The following is a 19,903-nucleotide window of genomic DNA, read 5'->3' on the forward strand; positions in this document are numbered from 1 at the left end:
GTACAGTGCAGTGCATGTTGTCATGGAAGGAGTGAATGAGACTGAGGCGCTTTGGTGAACAGCCAATTTTCCCAAAAATCTTCTCGAGTGGTTCTCTGCTGACGGTGTCCAGCGTGTGGAGCAAATCATGTCCAGAGTATAGCTTCCGATAAAAACATCACATTGTGCTTCAGCCTGCAACCAGATGAAGTCTTTAAAGCATGACCCGAGCAAAGGCCTTCCCCGTAACTCCATGAGTGAGATATCCCTGTAGTTGTTGCAGTCTTTGTTTTCAGATAATGTGGTGATTTTTGCATCATTCACCTCCTGTGGAACGGATCTTATCTTTCAGCAGAGAAGAATAAGGTCGTAAAGGCTGAGAAAGATAAATAATTATCAACAGCAATTATTATCAACTCACGAAGGTAAATAATTGTCTTTAAGAATTATCACCAATTCACAAAGATAAATAAGTATATTCACCAATTGGCATCAATTCTCAAAGATAAATAATGATATTCACCAACTATCATCAATTTACAAAGATAAATAATTATATCCACCAATTATCATCAACCCACAAAGATAAATAATCATATTCACCAATTACCATCAATTCACAAGACAAATAATTATAATCAGCAATTATCATCCATTCACAAAGATTAAGAATTGCATGAGCCAAGCATTTTCATCATTTTCTTCCATACAAAGTGTAATTGAAATTCATTTATTATCATTAACATTGATTGAGATCACATTGACCATTCTGTCAGCAAGGAATCACATCTGTCCCAGAATTCAGTGGCAAATGGAATTAATTCAGACCGAGGATAATGAGCAGCTACCCAGCAGCCTCTGCGCTTTATTGACAAGTAATCAACTCATCATCACACAGAAACTCCTGATATATAATTGGAGTGCGTGAGGATTTGTAAAGTGATGGTATAAATAAAACTACCTGGACCTGACTGTAAGTTAATGCGGCTCTCCAGTGAGTAATGTCTGTTACCTTCGCTAATTTGGGTGAGGATATGTTGAATGCTTTGTTTTACATGAAAGGACCACATGTTCCAAATATTACAATCCTCCATCCGAAACCGAATTATGTACCCGCTTTCTGTCTGAAAGATGGTGATTCCCCATCAGCAGAGACGAATCATCAGTACCGCAGGGACATCTCCAGCCTTCTCTTGGTGACGTTCAGCTAGATACCCTGGGGATGGAATACATCCAGAAAATCTGGAGGGATTGAAGGTATTGGACTGACACAAATGAAATACTGGACTTGCTTCAAGGTTTGAAGTAGTCAAGCACCAAGAAGAGAAGGTAAAACAGCATCATCCAGACGCGCCTATCGACACATCAATCAATTCATTCACTGATCCCTTCATCAAAATGTTCAGGCATCCAACTATCATTCATTCCTGCATCACTGCAGCCATCCCTCCATTCTTTGGCAGACGGTGGTGTTGTATTAATGTCACTGGACGAGTAATCCAGAGACCCAAGCTATTCACCTGGGGACACAAATTCAAATCCCGCCATGGCAGCTGGTGGAATTTAAATTCAACAATAAACCTGGGATTGAAAACTGGTCTCAGTGAAGGGAACCGTGAAACTATCATCGATTGTGGAATAAACTAATCTGGTTCACTAATGTCCTTTAGGAAAGGAAATCTGCCACTGGACCTAGTCTGGCCTACATGTGAATCCAAATCCACAGCAATATGGTGGACTCTAACTGCCCTCTGAAATGGCCCAGCAAGGTACTCAGTTCAAAGGCAATTAGGGAGAAGCAACAAATGATGGCCTTGCCAGTGACTCCCACATCCCATGAAAGAGTAAAGGGGCAAAAAAAATCACACAGATTTATTTGTTTGACTGTCACAAAATGTACCCTCTCACTGAGTCATCTCTGATAATCTGCCTGTAATTCTTTCCATCCATCCACCACAATATTATAATGTGTTGGAGAGATCCTCCAATGAGCCATTGATGCTGACAGGGTGTCAGAGAAGCTGGATAACTTTTCCTTCCTAAGAGCTGGGCACAGTCCACATAGGGCACAGTCCACATAAGTTCACAATTTTAAAAATAAAGCTGACTCCAGTGTTGTTGCTGGGTAGATTTGTTGTAAATAGGCCTTGTTGACAATGTTAAGGGTTTGAAATTGGCTGGCAGCCAAGCGGTCAGTACTGAGGAAACAGATCTTTCATTTATTGCACAAACCCGCAGATGCTTCCTGTAAACAACATTGGACATTCGAGCCTCCCTGACTGCAGCCGGCTGGCTTGCTGCCAAATACTATGTGGGGCAGATTAGCCTGGATACAAATGAACAACATGGTTTTAGCCATTCAAACAATAAATGTTTCTGTCGCACATGAAAGGCACATTTTAAATGGTATTTCATCTGAGGAAATATTTTAATGAATGCCGTGTTCACTGAGATTAAACACGATCAGAAAATTGGTCGTATACTATTTAATTTGTATTATTTCTAAATAAAGGACATTCCAGTTATTAAAGCCGGTTTATTAAGAACTTCATGAAGTGCGAGAGAGCGATGTTGATGGTCCCAATCCCCCAGTCTAATGAGCTGAGTAGAATGACAAAAAAATAAAAGAAATTAAATTAAAAGAAAATCATAGAATTGTCTTGAACCTGCAGGAATTCCTTGAATATTCTCAGAGTTCTGCACCTCATTTAACCTGAGGGGTCTCTTATACCTGATTAGCACCGTGTACTGTACAGTTTAATTTGTGCTGATTTCGATTATTTAACAGTCCCTCTCATAGCTGCCAATGAGTGGAGAAATGACCAGTTCATGACCCGCTTCAGTGGAAGATAAAACATTTATTCTTGTGATATTGTGTAATATGCCGTAAAGCCCTGATACCCTGTGTTCCCAATGCCAGTGAATGGTAGACAGCCGGTGGTCAATAGAATTAGCTGCAGTGATTTGGATGCTGAAGGATAACTTTGTTGATCTCCGTGTCCGTACTGATTCATTAACTTCTCTGTCAAAAGTTGATGTCAATTTTACGTTTCTGTGTAAACTTACCGTTTAATTATCAGGAAGGCTGGTTTCTTTTACCGCTAATTTTCAAAGGGCTGTCATAGGGTCAGGGGCAGTTCGAGAAATGCAATGAGAGACATTGTATAATGTGAGGAGATTCTTCTTATCTCCGGACCCAAATTGTACAGCGATAACCACCCACATTGTTAATAAAATCACTTTTTTCATCTCCCTCATTTAGTTACATAAATCAATAATAATTCCTATGACTGATGATACTTCATTGCTGGAATGAGATAGAGACCCGGAGTTGCTGCAACAAAGGCTGACAGTCCCTTTATTCCCTGATAATGTAATTTATTGTTTTAGGTTCAGCCCCTTGTGAGGTAGTGTAGAAATAAATGGACTTAATTTACAATGGAATTATATTTTTATTAACAGATGCTCAACTGTAATTTCACCATTAGAACCACTGGAGACTTTACAATAAATCCATTCAGCCAAATATCCCGATACAGATAAAATGTCCACTTTTAACAATAGCCTATTGTAAATATCTGAGTCCATTCTGTTGGGGATGTGGAAGGTGGGGCGTGGATCCAGTCGCCGCCTCCACCAGCGAATCAACAGGCGGCGCCTGGAAACCCGCCCCCTTCTGCCGGGTATTTAAATGCCGCTCACTGGGGCCGGAATCCAACAGTCCGGGAGCTGGTTTGTTCACTGAGTTCTGGACAGAACCATTTTCCCCAAATGACCAGAAAGATGAGGTCGGCGATTTCTCTCAGTTTGTTGCTGACTTTCTTATCCCGTGAGTAGTTTTTATTGTCCAAGTCTCTCAATGTTACTGTCTCAGTGTTAGTCTCTCTCTGGAATGTTACAGAGTCAGGAATCAGTTCACCAGGATTAATCCTCTGGGTTTTTGATATATTTTTACAGGTGTCCAGTCGGAGGTTGTGTTGACTCAGCCAGAGGCAGAGACCGGGCGTCCCGGAGGCTCCCTGAAACTGACCTGTAAAACCAGCGGCTTCGATCTTGGCAGTACCTGGATGGGCTGGATCCGACAGGTTCCCGGACAGGGGCTGGAGTGGCTGGTTAGCTACTATACTTCATCCAGCAACTACTACGCCCCAGGAATTAAGGATCGATTTACTGCGTCCAAAGACACTTCAAGGAGCACCTTCTCCTTGGACATGACGAGACTGAAGACTGAAGACACCGCCATCTATTATTGTGCAAGAGACACAGCGAGAGGAACCAGGGCTGGACCCGAACAAGAACAGATCGAGAGGGACTCAACAACTTCCATCATAACCTGACGGTCAGTACTTGTTTTAAATGTAACATTAACTGTAATGATCAGGACCTGACAACAAGGCGCTCCTGACATAAGTAGCACAGCAAATTTAACAGTAAAACTAGCAAACCAGTCGATGTAATGAGCTGAGCTTTTGGTTGTGTTTATATTTACTGTTAACAGTTTCCGCAATTACAGACCTGGATATAATGTTCATTTTACTATATCTGTTACTTGGAGGGATTCTCTTTTCGTTCAATTTTGTAAACTGCTGCATGAATTCCACTTCTAGATCAGAAGTAAACGTCTATTTGAAGTGAACATTGAGAGGCAGCACTGAACAGAGAGTGGGTGCAGTTTTTGTGCGGGCGTATTTCACTGTGATACTACAGCAGTGGGTCACAGTGCTGTGCACAGCGACATCCTCATACAAAAACCTCATAGAAGGAATTTGTTCAAATTCGCGATCACTAACACAGCAGGAACGCCAAAGAAAATCATATTTAAATAAAATAATGGGTAGAGGTAATATTGGTTTGTGAAAAGATATAACAGTCTTCCGCTTTGTGAGTGTTTTCGGACACGCTAAATCTGCAAAGAGGTTTTGAAAGAATTCCAATCACATTGATAAGTATAATGACCAGTACAAGCTGAAATGTCTCACTGATTCACTTTTAGGCGTGTCGGAATCAGGTTTTTGAGAACGCAGTGAAATTAAATTTCTGTATTTACAGTGAACAGTCTGCCGCAGTATTTGACATGATGTGTCTCACTGTGATATACGGGATGGCACAGCAGTTACTGTCAATACAAAAACCCCTCAGCACTAATTGAGTCTGCCTGGGTCAGTGCTCGCTTTTAAAATCCTGCTATACTTACAGTGCAGTATTATTTATGCCCAGAACTGCCCAAAAAACGTGGTTTAAAATTGAAAAACTGTGATAATTATCCGTTCATCAGTTGGTGATTTCAAGAACATGTTCATGTGTTACTCTGAATTATAAAACATGAGGATCATTGATGAATAGCTAAAGATATCTACACACGCAAATATAATTTCGTGAAGATTCATCGTGATCTTACTTTGCCTCTGACTTATGAATATTTAAAATAATGGTGGATTTCTGTCTTTTTCGTGCAGGAACAGTTATTGTATGGCACAGCCCAGGGAATGTAACACTGTGACGCTATGGACTACTGGGGACAAGGGACCATGGTGACGGTGACTGCAGGTAAGAACCACACATTTATTTAGTAACTGCTTTATTTGAGTCTTTGCTTTTTTTGTCTATTTTAATAATTCATTCAGCCAATGAAACCTGAGTTTGGTGGATTCTGCATGCAGAAGTTTTTACAATGTTTCATGTGATCTGCTGAAATTGAGTTATATAATTCCGCTGTGCCTTGATAAAAAGTGCTACTGAGGGATTGAGACCCTGGTTGTTGTGATTTTGAGTTTATCTGCTTAGGATACTGTGTGGCCGGGGTACTTGAAATATCTAACGGTTGTAAAAACAGTTTGACGTTTCTGCAATGTTTAATCTCGGTGACATTTAATGGCTGCGGGTTTTACCATCCACTGCACAAGGGTTTAAATAGGTTTGAAATCAAACCCAATATTAACAAAATATGCTTAAGTTTCAATATTAATTTATTGAACATGTTCCGCCTACTCACAATGCTGTTGACATTATTCCATATTTCTGTTTAGTTTAATTATTCATTCATTTGGTGACAAGCGGTTGTCTGGATTCGATATTGAGATTTTCTTGCGATGTTTCATTGGACTCTGTTGGAAGTGTTTGTAGAATTGAGCTGCTTCTCCATGAAACGGGTTTCAGCCCCTCAGTGATGTGATTTTTGGTGTTTTTCTGCTGAGGAGATTGTGTGTCTGGGTGACTTTGAATTAGTAGAATTTATGAAACGGTTTGGCGGTTCTGCATTGTTTCTGCATTGTTTAAACTCGGTGACATTGAGCAGTTACACGTTTTGCGATTGAATCGAAGCAGCCTACGCGTTTGTATCTGCTTGAAGCGCGATTGTAAGCAGAAAACAAACAGGCTTCAGAAATGGCTAAAAAAGCATTTACAGATGTGTTAGAACATTTTGTCTTTATTTTAAATGATAATTGCAGAATAAACTAAACCATGGATTATGACACTCATTCAGAACATAATTCGTTACTGCAATCAGAAACTATACAATTACCAAGTTTTCAAATTGTAGAGTAAAATTAATACAGTTCAAACAATTATAATGTGGTAACATTTCTCCATATTGACGGAACAGCTTTCATGTTAACCTAATTGATCATTAATCGCCTTTCACAATTCTGCTGTGCTCTGCGCACAATTAACATGATCGGGAAAGTTATTAGGCTGGAAACATTTTGTGATTATGCATGAAAAAATTTCGGTAAGAATATACTGACTCTACAGAATTGTTCAGTTTCAAAAGAGATTTTGAATTACTTTTTTATGTCCCTGATAACTTTTGCATTGACTTAAAGAGGAGTTTGACATTGCAGTTTGGCAATATGTCTATCCGGTTATTACATTCTTTCTGTGCAGCCGTAACCACATTATTCCTTCAATGTCATTGGGATTTGGATAGCGAGATAATTGTCACTAATCTAATTTTAAACAGTTTACTGGGGGTTGTAATTCTCTGGCAGTAAAGGAATTGTTCTTACATTTTTTTTGAACTGGAGGAAGGTGCAGACTGCATATAAATAGAGATTGACAAGTAAAAGCTTGAAATTCGAACAGGTTAATTTAATTGCAAACATTAGTATTAGTTTTGAACTTAATAACAACATCCTGTCTCCCATAGCTGTGCTGTACACAGAATAGAATTATAGGAAAAGAACAGATTATATCTGCGGCTCATGCTTAATTCTTATTAAATATTAAATTGAAGAAAAAATCTGGAATCAATTTGCCGGTTATTTTTCAGTGGTGCAGATGATCTGAATGAATTATTCTCATCAAATTGTATACTGATCAATTTGGATCTTCTTTCAGTGAACAATATATTTAACAATTAAATAATATGGATTGTTATCGAGGAAGCACTTTCATTGATAATAAATAACTGCCAGGAACATTTGTTTACATTTCGCTCGGAGTTAAGGCAAGTTTGATTCAGCAAACAGATGATATTACACCTCAACGACAGTTAATGCGATGTGACCCCGGCCAGATTTGAAAGTGTTTCAAATATTCAACTCATAAATTCGTCGTGTGAATTACTCGATGAGAATAGATGGAATTTATGATTTCTCAATCCGTTTAGAAACGCATAGTTTACAATTTTGTCCATTAAAACAAAGCAGGAGAAGTAAAAATAAAATAGTAAATATTGATCAGATTTAAGTAAAATTGATATACTTGCCTGAATATTTCCATCTCGTAATTTGAAGTTTATTGTTCAACATTGTTTCAGTGTCAGGTTGATTTAAATAAACCCCAATTATTTCACAAAGTACCAGGGAGAAACAAATTTTCAATTATTGAAAACTATTTTTATTATGAAGTAGAAATCAGCTAACAAGAAAATGAATTGACAATAACAAGATAATTAACTTACAATATAATATCAGTGATAATTAATTCAACATAAATGAACTCCAACAATTAAATAGTATACTGGACATTATAGTGATGCAAAATCTCAAAGGGTGGAGAGAATTTTGAATTGTATCCAAAATGAATTGAGAAAAGAATACTTCTCTTACTCAGCTGTGCTCAGCTCGATAAGGTGTTTCGCCTCGATGTTTTTATTGGTTATATTTATACCTAAAATCAAATCAAATCAGTGGGTAATGGGTTTTCAATGTGAATGTTTCCTGATTTGTTTAATTCTTACCCTGTCATTGAGTCTTTATTACGGACAACCAATTATCCTGAATCTGTAGTATTTGCTGTGCTCATTTTCAGGGTAACTTAAATCGTACATTGTTTGGAGATTTGAGTCAGACGGAGAATTAGATGGACTTCAATGGGAGTTTTGAAATGAAAATCATTTTTCATTTCAAAGAAGTCATAGAATAATTGTTACAAATTGACCATTGATCAATTAGAATCAAACAGCTTGAATGAAATGGACAGATTGAACAGATCTATCTGCTGGGAATTCGATTGTTGCACCATTTGTGTCTGTAATTGTTTTTAACAATATTTCTGTATAAATTTTAATGAATTAATTATGTTTAAGCATTTTGAGTATCAGAAAATCATTGAACGTGAGTGACCTGAACTTGAGCACAATTTCAGAACAAACAGAATCAGGGAGTAACAGTGAGGCTCCAGAGAGCAGCGCCTGTTCTGATCTGATCAGTTGCTGCCAGTTATTTAAACGATTGAAATGGACAATGACCAGGCTCCCGCTCCAAACAACCAGTCGCGGGGGATTTGGGGCAAAGGAGCCGCCATCAAAAACTGAGTCATTGGATTGCGGCCTGTAAGGGGAGGAATGAATGACAGAAATGAAAGCATGAGAGGACATTTGGCCCTTCGATCCTGCCCTCCATTCAGTAAGATCATGACTGATCTACCTCGACTCACTCAGTCTCTTTACCACACACCATCACTCGCTCACTCTCTCTGTCATGCAGGCTGTTTCTCACACACCTGCACACACTCACTAACACGCACTCTCTCTGATAGACACAAACTCTCTCTGTCACACACACACAGACACACGCACACACTCTCTCTTTCTCTCTCTCACATTCTCCCTCTCACACACAAACTCTCTTTAACACGCACACACCCTGCCTCTCACACATTGCCTCACTCTTTCACACACAATCTCACACAGATACTCACATTCTCTCAGACACATACACTCTCTCAACTGCACACACACTCACACACGTGCACACTATCTCTCACATACACATGCACTCTTTCTCACACATGCACTCTCACACACTCATTCTCTCTCTCACACACACGCACAAGCACAATCCCTCTCTTTTACGTACACCCACTCTTTCTCTCGAATACATGCACCCTCTCTCCCACACACATTCACACTCTCACACATGCACACACTCTCCATTCTCTCTCTCTCACTCACACAGACACATAATACTCTCTGACAAACACTTTCATTCTCTCTCACGCACACACAGAAACAGAAACACATTCTCTCTCTCTCACACACACTGTATTTCTCACACATGCACTCTCTCTCACTCTCTCTCTCTCACACACACACCGCACTCTCTCACACACACACACTCTCTCTCTGACACACACACTGGCTCTCTCTCACACACTCTCTCACACTTTTCTACATATCATTCACACCCCTACACTCTCTCTCTCTCACAGACACGGTTGCTCTCTCCCTCTCACAAACACAGTAGCTCTCTCTCACACACATTTCTCTGTCAGACACTCTCACACTTATACTCCCTATGACACACACATAAAAACACACTCTCCCTCTCTCACACACACTCTCTCTCTCATTCTCTCTCTCTCACACACACACACTCTTTCTCTCCCACACACACATTCTCTATCTCACATACTCTCACACATATACACCCTATCTCACTCACACACACACACACACACACACACACACACTGTCTGTCTCTTTCTCTCTCTCTCTCAAAAACACATACACTTGCACTCTCTCTCTCTTTCTCACGCACACACACACATTCTCACACACAGAAGTGGGCTGAAAATACTAACTGTAGAATGAAAATCCGTGAAGCTGCATGCATGTTCATCATTCTATTTCTGATGTCTTTTTGTGTAAAATGAAATTACACGGGTGACATCACTATATATGTGGAGAATTTCCAAGTGATGAACCAAACACAAAGAAACAAGGAAAGGGGAGGGATGTGGCGGAGACCACGGCCGCCTGGATCCCCAATACTGGTGCACACTTGGTGCAAGATGCCTGCACGGCCCATCCTGGTTTTGCTGTAACCGTCCCCTCCAGCCCCCTCAGTCTGCCTATTCGCGCACTGACACGGGTTTCTTAAAGAAAGGCATCGGCATTAAAGCAGCTGGCCAGCGATCTACACTGCTGCCTGACTTTACGCAGCCTGATCAATATGGAGAATCAGGACAGGATCGATGGAGAGGAAGAGGAGGAGGTGGAGGTGGTGGAGCCGAATGGAGGAGCCCCCAGCTCGGCTGTGGACAACAGGCAATGGAAAGCTGAGCCGGAGTGGAAAATCATCCAGAGAAACATCGCCTTGATGAGCCTGCAACACCTGGGAACCCTCACTACCCACAATCACTCACCCTCACTCACTCACTCACCCTCACTCACTCACTCACTCGCCCTCACTCAATCTCACTCCCTCCCTCACCCACCCTCCCTCACCTGCCCGCCCTCACCCACCCACCCTCACCCGCCCTCACTCACCCACCCTCGCTCACCCAACCTCACTCACTCGTCCTCACTCTCTCACCCTCACTCACTCATCCTCACTCACTCACCCTCACTCCTTGCTCACCCACCCTCGCTCACCCACCCTCGCTCACCCACCCTCGCTCACCCACCCTCGCTCACCCACCCTCGCTCACCCACCCTCGCTCACCCACCCTCGCTCACTCACCCTCACTCACTCACCTTCACTCACTCACCCTCACCTTCCCTCACTCACCCTCGCTCACTCACCCTCACTCACACCCCCACTCACTCACCCTCATTCACTCACCATCAATTACTCACTCACCCTCACTCACTCACCCTCACTCGCTCACTCTCACTCACTCACTCGCTCTCACTCACCCTTACCCACCCAGCCTCATTCAAACTCACTCACTCACCCACCCACACTCACTGACCCTCACTCACCCACCCTCACTCACCCTCACTCGGGGGTACTCAGTCACCCTCATTTACTCACCACCAATTACACACTTACTCACTCACCCTCACTCACTCACCCTCACTCACTCACCCTCACTCACTCACCCCCTCACTCGCACATCCTTACTCATCCACCCTCACTGATCCTCAAACTCACTCACCCACCCATCCTCACTCATCTACCTTCACTCACACTAAATAACTCATCCACCCACCCTCACACATCCACTCACCGTCACTCACATACCCACCCTCACATACCCACCAACCCTCACTCACACTCTCATCTACCCTCATTCAATCACCCACCCTCACTCACTCATCCATCCTCACTCACCCACATTCAGACACCCGCCCACGCTCACTCACCACCCACCCTCATTCACTACTTCACTCACCCACACACCCTCATTCACTCAGCCACCCACCCTCACTCTGTCACTCAGCCACCCTCACTTTGTCAATCATGCACACGCTCACTCACTCGATCACTTTTCCTAAATCGGTGTGTGGGAGGGCGGCAGTTGCGGGGAAGAGAGACCTGGAAGCGATGCCTGAGGCCTAGCAGTGCCGGAAAGTGGAGCAAGGCCGAATGGAGTGATGAGCGTCGGTGGAAGCGGAGAGAGTCTGGGGGAAAGGGCAAGGAGGCGGGGGAAAGGTCAGGGAGCCTGGGGTTTGGGGGGGAAGGGCATAGAAATGGGACAAAGGTCAGCGAGCAGCGGGAAAGGTCAGCGAGCTGGGGAACGGGCAGAGAGCCAGGGGAAAAGATCAGAGGGCCGGGCGAAAGCGCAGCCACCCGTGGAGTAAGAACAGAGAGCTGGGGGAGAAAGGGCAGAGAGGCGGGAGGGGGAAAGGGCAGAGAGGCGGGAGGGGGAAAGGGCAGAGAGGCGGGAGGGAGAAAGGGCAGAGAGGCGGGAGGGGGAAAGGGCAGAGAGGCGGGAGGGGGAAAGGGCAGAGAGGCGGGAGGGGGAAAGGGCAGAGAGGCGGGAGGGGGGAAAGGGCAGAGAGGCGGGAGGGGGGAAAGGGCAGAGAGGCGGGAGGGGGGAAAGGGCAGAGAGGCGGGAGGGGGGAAAGGGCAGAGAGGCGGGAGGGGGGAAAGGGCAGAGAGGCGGGAGGGGGGAAAGGGCAGAGAGGCGGGAGGGGGGAAAGGGCAGAGAGGCGGGAGGGGGGAAAGGGCAGAGAGGCGGGAGGGGGGAAAGGGCAGAGAGGCGGGAGGGGGAAAGGGCAGAGAGGCGGGAGGGGGAAAGGGCAGAGAGGCGGGAGGGGGAAAGGGCAGAGAGGCGGGAGGGGGAAAGGGCAGAGAGGCGGGAGGGGGAAAGGGCAGAGAGGCGGGAGGGGGAAAGGGCAGAGAGGCGGGAGGGGGAAAGGGCAGAGAGGCGGGAGGGGGAAAGGGCAGAGAGGCGGGAGAGGGAAAAAGGCAGCAAGACGGGGTGGGGGAAGGGCTCAGAAGCGGGGGGGAAGGGCAGAGAGGCGGGGGGTACAGAGCAGAGAAGCGGAGTATGGGACGGGTAGAGAGGCGTGGGGGGGAAGGGCAGAGAGCTGGGGGAAAGTTTAGCGAGCCGATGTAAAAGTCAGAGAGCCATTGCAATAGGTCAGAGAGCCATGGAGTAAGTGCAGAGAGCTGGGGTAGAAAGGGCAGTGAGGCGGGAGGGGGAAAGGGCAGAGAGGCGGGAGGGGGAAAGGGCAGAGAGGCGTGGGGGGGGAGAGGGCAGAGAGGGTGGAGAGGGAAAGGGCAGGGGGGCGGGAGGGGTAAAGGGCAGAGAGGCGGGAGGGGTAAAGGGCAGAGAGGCGGGAGGGGGAAAGGGCAGAGAGGCGTGGGGGGGGAGAGGGCAGAGAGGCGGGATAGGGAAAAGGGAAGAGAGGATGGAGAGGGAAAGGGCAGGGGGGGCGGGAGGGGTAAAGGGCAGGGGGGCGGGAGGGGTAAAGGGCAGAGAGGCGGGAGGGGGAAAGGGCAGAGAGGCGGGGGGAAGGGCAGAGAGGCGGGGGCCAGGAGGGCAGAGAGGCGGGAGGGGGAAAGGGCAGAGAGGCGGGAGGGGGAAAGAGCAGACAGGCGGGGGGAAGGGCAGAGAGGCGGGCTATAGCGGGGAGGGCCGGGCTAAAGCAGTTGTGAGCCGAGGCCCCAGGCGCCCTGGGCCCCACTTTCTCTATCTCTCTCTCTCTTCCTCATTGCCTCTCCCCTCCTGAAATCCTTTCCATTCCCGGGGAAAGGCACTCAGTGCCTGGGATAGAAGGGAGACAATGTCTCTGTGCGCTTCCCCCACGGCTCCCTGCGCCTTTCTCCAGCGAGTGTTCGCTGCCCCTCCAATCACAATCTATTTGTCTCCCACTTTTACTGCTGATAGGCCCACTAGTCAGCCTATCAGCAGTTAACGGGGTAGAAGACCCGCCCGTGATTGGAGGAGCAGCTCCTTGCGGGTATCTTCAACTCCACTTACCCGCCTTACCAGCATTTAGAACAACGGCTCCGGGGGCCAGAAAGAGGGGCTTCGGGGTCCACAATCCAGCCACGGGACACGGATTGGACAAACCTGTCATAAAGGAAAATAAGGAAATGGGCAGAGAAGTTGGACAAATATTTTGGCTTTAACAAAGTGGTTACTAAAATAGAAGAGGCATTTGTTCTACTTTTCCAAACTTCCATAGATTCTGGAAAGTCCCGTCAGATTGGAAAATAGAGAATGAGGCTTTTATATTAAATAAAGGAGGGAAAGGGAAAGCAAGAGACTATAGGCCACTTAGCTTAACATCTGTCAGAGCGAAAATGCTGGAATCTATTATTAAGGAGCCTCTCACGGGTCACTTAGAAAATTCAAATGCAATTATGTAGATCCATCATGGTTTTGTGAAAGGGAAATCGTGTTTGTCTGATCTATTTGAGGCCCTTCAAGGAAGTAACAAGGAACATGAATAAAGGAGAACCAGTGGGAGTGCTGTATTTGGGCTTCTAGATGGCATTTGACAAAGTGGCACATCAAAGGTTACTACACAAAATAATGGTGTCGGCAGTAACATTTCAGCATGGGTGGAAGTTTAGTTAGCTAACAGGAAACAGAGAGTCGGGATAAATTGGTTATTTTAGGTTGGCAAGATGTGACAAGTGGAGTGCCACAGGGATCAATGCTGCGGCCTCAACTATTTACAATTTATATCAATGACTTGAATGAAAGGACTGAATGAATTTGCTAACTTTGCTGATGACACAAAGATAGATAGGAAAGTAAGTGGTGAAGAGGGGATTAAGGCCCAGCAAAGGGATATAGATAGGTTAAGTGAGTAGGCAGAAAAATGACAGATGCCGTATAATGTGGAAGATATAAACCTGTCCACTTTGGCAGGAAGAATAGAAAAGCAGCATATTATTGAAAGGGGGAGAGATTGCTGAACCCTGAGGTACAGAGGGATGTGGATCCCTTGGTGCATGAATCATAAAAAAATACAATACAGGAACAGCAAGTGATGAGGAAGGCAAAGGGATTGTTGTCATTTATTACAAGGGAATAGAATATAAAAGTAAAGATGTTTTGCTACAGTTTAACAGGGCGTCGATGAGGCCTCGTCTGAATTACTGTGTCCAGATTTGGTCTCTTTTCAGAAAGGATATAAAAGCATTAGAAGCTGTTCGGAGAATGTTCATTTAAATGATACTGGGAGGTGTTGTCTGTTATCTTATGAGGGAATTTGGATTGGCTGGGCCTGTATCCATTGGAGTTTAGATGAATGAGAGCTGATTTTATTGAAACGTATAAGATCCTGAGGGAAATTGACAGGGTGGTTGCTGAAAGGATGTTTCCCCTTGTGAGAGAGACTAACGATAGGGAACACGGTTTAAAAATAAGAGGTCTCCCATTTCAGACGGAAATGGGGGGATTTTATTTTTCTCTCAAGGGGTCGTGAAACTTTGGAACTCTCTTCCCCAGAGCGCGATGGAGGAGGAGTCATTAATATTTCAAGGCAGAGTTAGAGATTCTTCATTGACAAGGGAGTCAAAGGTTAGCAGAGAGTAGGCGGGAATGTGAAGTTAACGCCACAATCAATCAGCTATGATCGGAGTGAATGGTGGAGGAGGCTCCAGAGGCAGAATGGCCTACTCCCGCTACTAATCCGCGTGTTCACATGTACATACGATTGGAAAATGTCGTAATTACTGTAACTGGTATTCAGTTTAGAGTTCTATGGTCATTATATAGGTACCATTACAAAGGTACTTTCGAAGGGTCGTTGCTATTCTCTGTTTTGGGGGGACGTGGAGAGGGGAGGGGGCATCAGCCAATTTGAACAGAGCCAATTTCCAAACTTCAATGATATGAATGACGAGACAATTTCTCTATCACCAAGTGCTGTTGATTGAGAAATAAATGGTGGCGAAATAATGGGGGAAATCCTCTGCTCTTCCATTTTAATCCACTTAAAGGTACGTCATTCAGATGACATCAAAATGTTCTATTTTAGTCATGGGATAGAGGCGGAAAAAGAGGTGTGGGTTTCTAAAGAGGGAACCGACAGATGAGGATCACCAAACGATGGAAATAATAAATGATCAAATGTGGATGTGGGTTTTAGTTGGAATAAGTAGGATATGTTTAGAGTTATAGTCAAATTTTGAGTTGTTTGGTTACTTAATGATCACAAATCACAGAGTCTAACTTTTTCAATCGGCCATTCTTTCCCAGCGACACCGTCTCCGCCCACTCTCTACAGCCTGGTCTCCTCCTGTCAGCAACACAACCCCGACGGCTCCATCACCTACGGCTGTTTGGCGATGGACTATTCCCCAGAAATCACCAGCCTGACCTGGAAGAAAGATGGGCAGCCGATCACCACTGGATTTAAGACTTACCCGTCAGTGAGAAACCAGAAGGGAACCTTCACCCTGAGCAGCCAGATAATCATCACCGAGTCAGAGGGGGATTGCAGTAATATCAAGTGTGAGGTTCAATACAGCGGCTCAACCAAGAGCATTGGAATGCAATGTAAGTGTTGGGGAACCTGTGAGAAACAGAAAGGCTGTAATTGACCTGTATAGGACCTTGGTTATAGGGTTATAATACATTTATAGTGCTCTGCATAGTTTTGATTCCTGGAAATTCCAGGTTAGTGTCCATTGACCGCAAAGAGCCTGTTAAAATATAAGAACTCATTGTATCTGTTATCAATTTCTTCTGCAAGAAATGGCTAACCTGTGTTTTTTGAAGGCCCTCCTTCTGGCTTACTTCCAACTGTTCTCCTCACCGTGAGTTCCCGGGAAGAAATCACAACCAACAAATTTGCCATCGCCGTCTGTTCAATCGTCGATTTCCGTCCAAAGTCAATGACCGTGAAGTGGCTGAAGAATGGACAACCCATGGATTCAGGAATTGTCACCTCTCCCGCCTTTGAAGTGAAGGGGACCTTCTCGGCGACCAGTCGGCTGAATGTCTCCGCTGGGGAATGGTTCAGCGACGCGGTCTATACCTGTCAGGTCACTCATCAAGGGGTCACCCAAAGTCGAAACGCCACCAAGTGTGAGGGTAAGAAATACAAACCGAGGAAGCAATAGATCATTCTGCTCTCCGATGTTAATCAAATCAGGAATTTATTGGAGTTAGTAGACGGAACAACTTCTAATTTACTATCATGTAGTTATTGTTTAATTCCGATGTAAGGGCTGCATTCGGATTGTTCACCATTCAGGATTTTATCACGTCACGTCGCTACATTGACGTCACAGAGTGAGTGGGGTGGACTTGACATTAGCTTTACCCTGAGTCAGCTGATCATATTTGGAGAGGCAGAAGGTGTCTGGAACCCTTCACTGGTAACAGCTTCGGGTTAGAGTGTTGGAAAGTGCATCCACCCTATTTATAAAACGGCTTTCAGTACTGCATTCCAGGGCCCAGGAATGGTATATTTGTATTGGGACTGGGGCAACGCAGATTCATGAGAATGTTACCGGGGCTGAACGACTTAAATTATGAGAACAATTTACACAGACCAAGCTGGTTTTCCTTTGTGTAAAGAAAATTAAAGACGATATTTAGAGGTTGATATGTGCAAGGTGATTTATTCTCCTTCAGGGAGTGAAGGCTGAATACTGCTGTCCTGATTCTGAATGTGAAACTTTGGTTGATTTTCATTTCTGTCTCACAGGTGATCACGACTGCCGCAATGATCCCACAATTACTCTACTGCCACCGCCAATAGAACAGGTCTTACTGGAGGCGACCGTGACATTAACCTGCATCGTTTCTAATGCTCCTTATGGAGTCCTTGTGTCCTGGACACAAGAGAAGAAGCCTTTGAAATCAGAGATCGCCGTCCAACCGGGAGCGGATCATGACAGCGTGGTCAGCAACGTAAACATCTCGACACAAGCCTGGCTGAGTGGGGCTGAGTTCTACTGCGTGGTGAGCCATCAGGATCTGCCGACTCCTTTAAGAAGTTCCATCCACAAGGAACAAGGTGAGCGGTGAGATTGAAGCAATAAGTGAGCCATTGTGTCTATTTCCAGGCTAAGTGCTAGGGTCAACATTTAGAATCCAGTGTATTAATGGTCTCATCTGATTGGCAATTTCACTAATTAAACGTTCTGGGCCTGTAGACTTTAAGGGGAAAATTGATAAGTAAATGTAGGAACAATGAATTGAAGGCTGTGCTATTGGATTTAGATGAAGTCAGGTGGGAGGAGCTTGGTGTGGAGCTTAAACACCAGCACAGACCAGGTGGACCGAATGACCTGTTTCTGTGCTGTAAACTTTAAGCAGCTTTCCAATCCAACTCCTTAAGTTCTCAGATAAAAGGATTGTATCTGTAAGATGTTGGATTCGGGGGCCAAAATCCCGAAAGGGACAGTCAGCTGGTCATCAGGAAATTTAAGATTTTTTAAAAGTTTATTAAGAAACAACAGTTTAGGCCGATGCAGGAATTCATTGGACCGGAAAAGTATACGACGGGTGACAGCTGACAGCAGTTTACTGGTCCCAGGCGGCGGACAAATGGTTGGCACAAAGTGAATTGATCTCACCTTCCTGCTCCTCCTTGGCCGTTTTGAGGAAGGCAGCTGCCACCGGGCACTGCAGCCTCACCACGGCACCTCACCAGCATATGACCCCACCAGGACCTAGGCCCTTTGCCTGAGCACTTGTTAATATAACCTTTCTCTGGGGGCTATTAACTTATCCAGTGTCAATTACCAATGCAAACTCTTCTCACCAAAGGTTACAGGATATATACCCAAACTGCCAGGGTGGCTACCACATCCCCAACATCCTGTTCGCCCCCCTGCTCGAGGTCAGATTTTAAGTTTACATCATGCTGATGCTCACATCCTGGTCCTTTCTAAACATTTGCATAGATGAGGGGGTGCACAAGACTACAGCCTCCCAACTCAGGAGTGTCAACATGGCAGCCTGAACTGAGACTGTTAAGAGGTCAAAGTGTTTAGAAATCCTGTTTCCAGAGAGAATCCATACTATTTAGCAACTCTTTAAAGGTTCATTATTATCCAGAAAATAGCAGCTTTTGAAGACCTCGATTTCTTAGACATCCAACCCTGCTCCGAGCTGGAAAACCAGATAGATCCCAAAATGGAAAATGGAAACTTTTAAGATTCAATACAAATCGCATTTCTCTCACATCTAAGCAGCGTTTTTTTTTTGGCTCTGAAATTGTCCAGTTTATTAACAGTTATTGTAATTTTTATGCAGGTTTTCTGCGAGAACCGTCCGTGTCTGTCCTGCTGCCCTCGGCAGAAGATGTCTCCGCTCAGAGATTCGTCTCCCTCAGCTGCTTAGTGAGAGGTTTCTCCCCACGAGAGATTTTCGTCAAGTGGACCGTCAATGACAAGCCAGTGAATCCCGGGAACTACAAGAACACCGGGGTGGTGGCGGAGAACGGCAATAGCTCCTTCTTCATGTACAGCCTGTTATCCATTGCAGCGGAGGAGTGGGCCAGCGGCGCTTCTTACTCCTGTGTGGTGGGACATGAAGCGATCCCCTTGAAGATCATCAACAGAACGGTTGATAAATCCAGCGGTAAACCGAGTTTTGTGAATATTTCCCTTGCACTGATGGACACCGTTAATTCATGTCAATGAGAATCTCTCGGTTACATTTCAAACTTCAATAAAAAAAATAATAAAGTCATTTTCTCCAATCGTGATTTAAATGCACAGTCGCTTAATTAATTTTGTTTTCCACTTTTGCTAATGTTAGAGCTGTTTAGTTAAAATCGGATATTTCCAGGGCTCAGAACCAAGTCTTGTACACCCAGTGCTCCCAGCTCAGATGCATCCTGGGTTAGAGACAGAGTAAAGCTCATTCATAACGGGATTCTGCAAAATAACATCACCAACTCTCCTCCCACTGAGGAGAAATCTGACAATTTCCCATTTCCGGCAAACAAACTCAGCGCATTTAGATCTCAGTGTTGCTGCTTCTCTTATTGTCCAATCCTTTAAAATGGATATCAGCTTTAAGTTGCAGCATCGCACCCACTGGGAATTGAAGTGAGGGTCACACAGAAACATGTCCCAACAATGCCCCATCAGAGAGAGGGGGAAGAAAAATTGTTAACCCACTGTACCCCCCACTTCCCCAACAGAGAGAGGGGGAGGGGAAATTGTTAACCCACTGTACCCCCACTTCCCCAACAGAGAGCGGGGGAAGGGAAATTGTTAACCCACTGCACCCCCTCACTTCACCAACAGAGAGAGGGGGGGGGGAGAAATTATTAACCCACTGTACCCCCACTTCTCCAACAGAGAGAGGGGGAAGGGAAATTGTT

At 44.8% G+C, this 19,903-nt stretch overlaps 1 pseudogene across 1 annotated transcript; it reads left to right on the forward strand.

Annotated features, from left to right (window-relative positions):
* The first annotated feature begins 3,701 nt into the window (after window positions 1–3,701).
* Window positions 3,702–19,263, forward strand: LOC144674604 (Ig heavy chain C region-like; annotated as a pseudogene). Its single transcript, XR_013574598.1, has 7 exons — window positions 3,702–3,808; window positions 3,937–4,259; window positions 5,463–5,526; window positions 15,814–16,119; window positions 16,336–16,650; window positions 17,270–17,581; window positions 18,826–19,263. The product of XR_013574598.1 is annotated as an Ig heavy chain C region-like (transcript).
* The last annotated feature ends 640 nt before the right edge of the window (window positions 19,264–19,903 follow it).

This window comes from Cetorhinus maximus, unplaced genomic scaffold (genome assembly GCF_964194155.1).
Source record: "Cetorhinus maximus unplaced genomic scaffold, sCetMax3.hap1.1 HAP1_SCAFFOLD_723, whole genome shotgun sequence".
Taxonomy (NCBI): domain Eukaryota; kingdom Metazoa; phylum Chordata; class Chondrichthyes; order Lamniformes; family Cetorhinidae; genus Cetorhinus; species Cetorhinus maximus.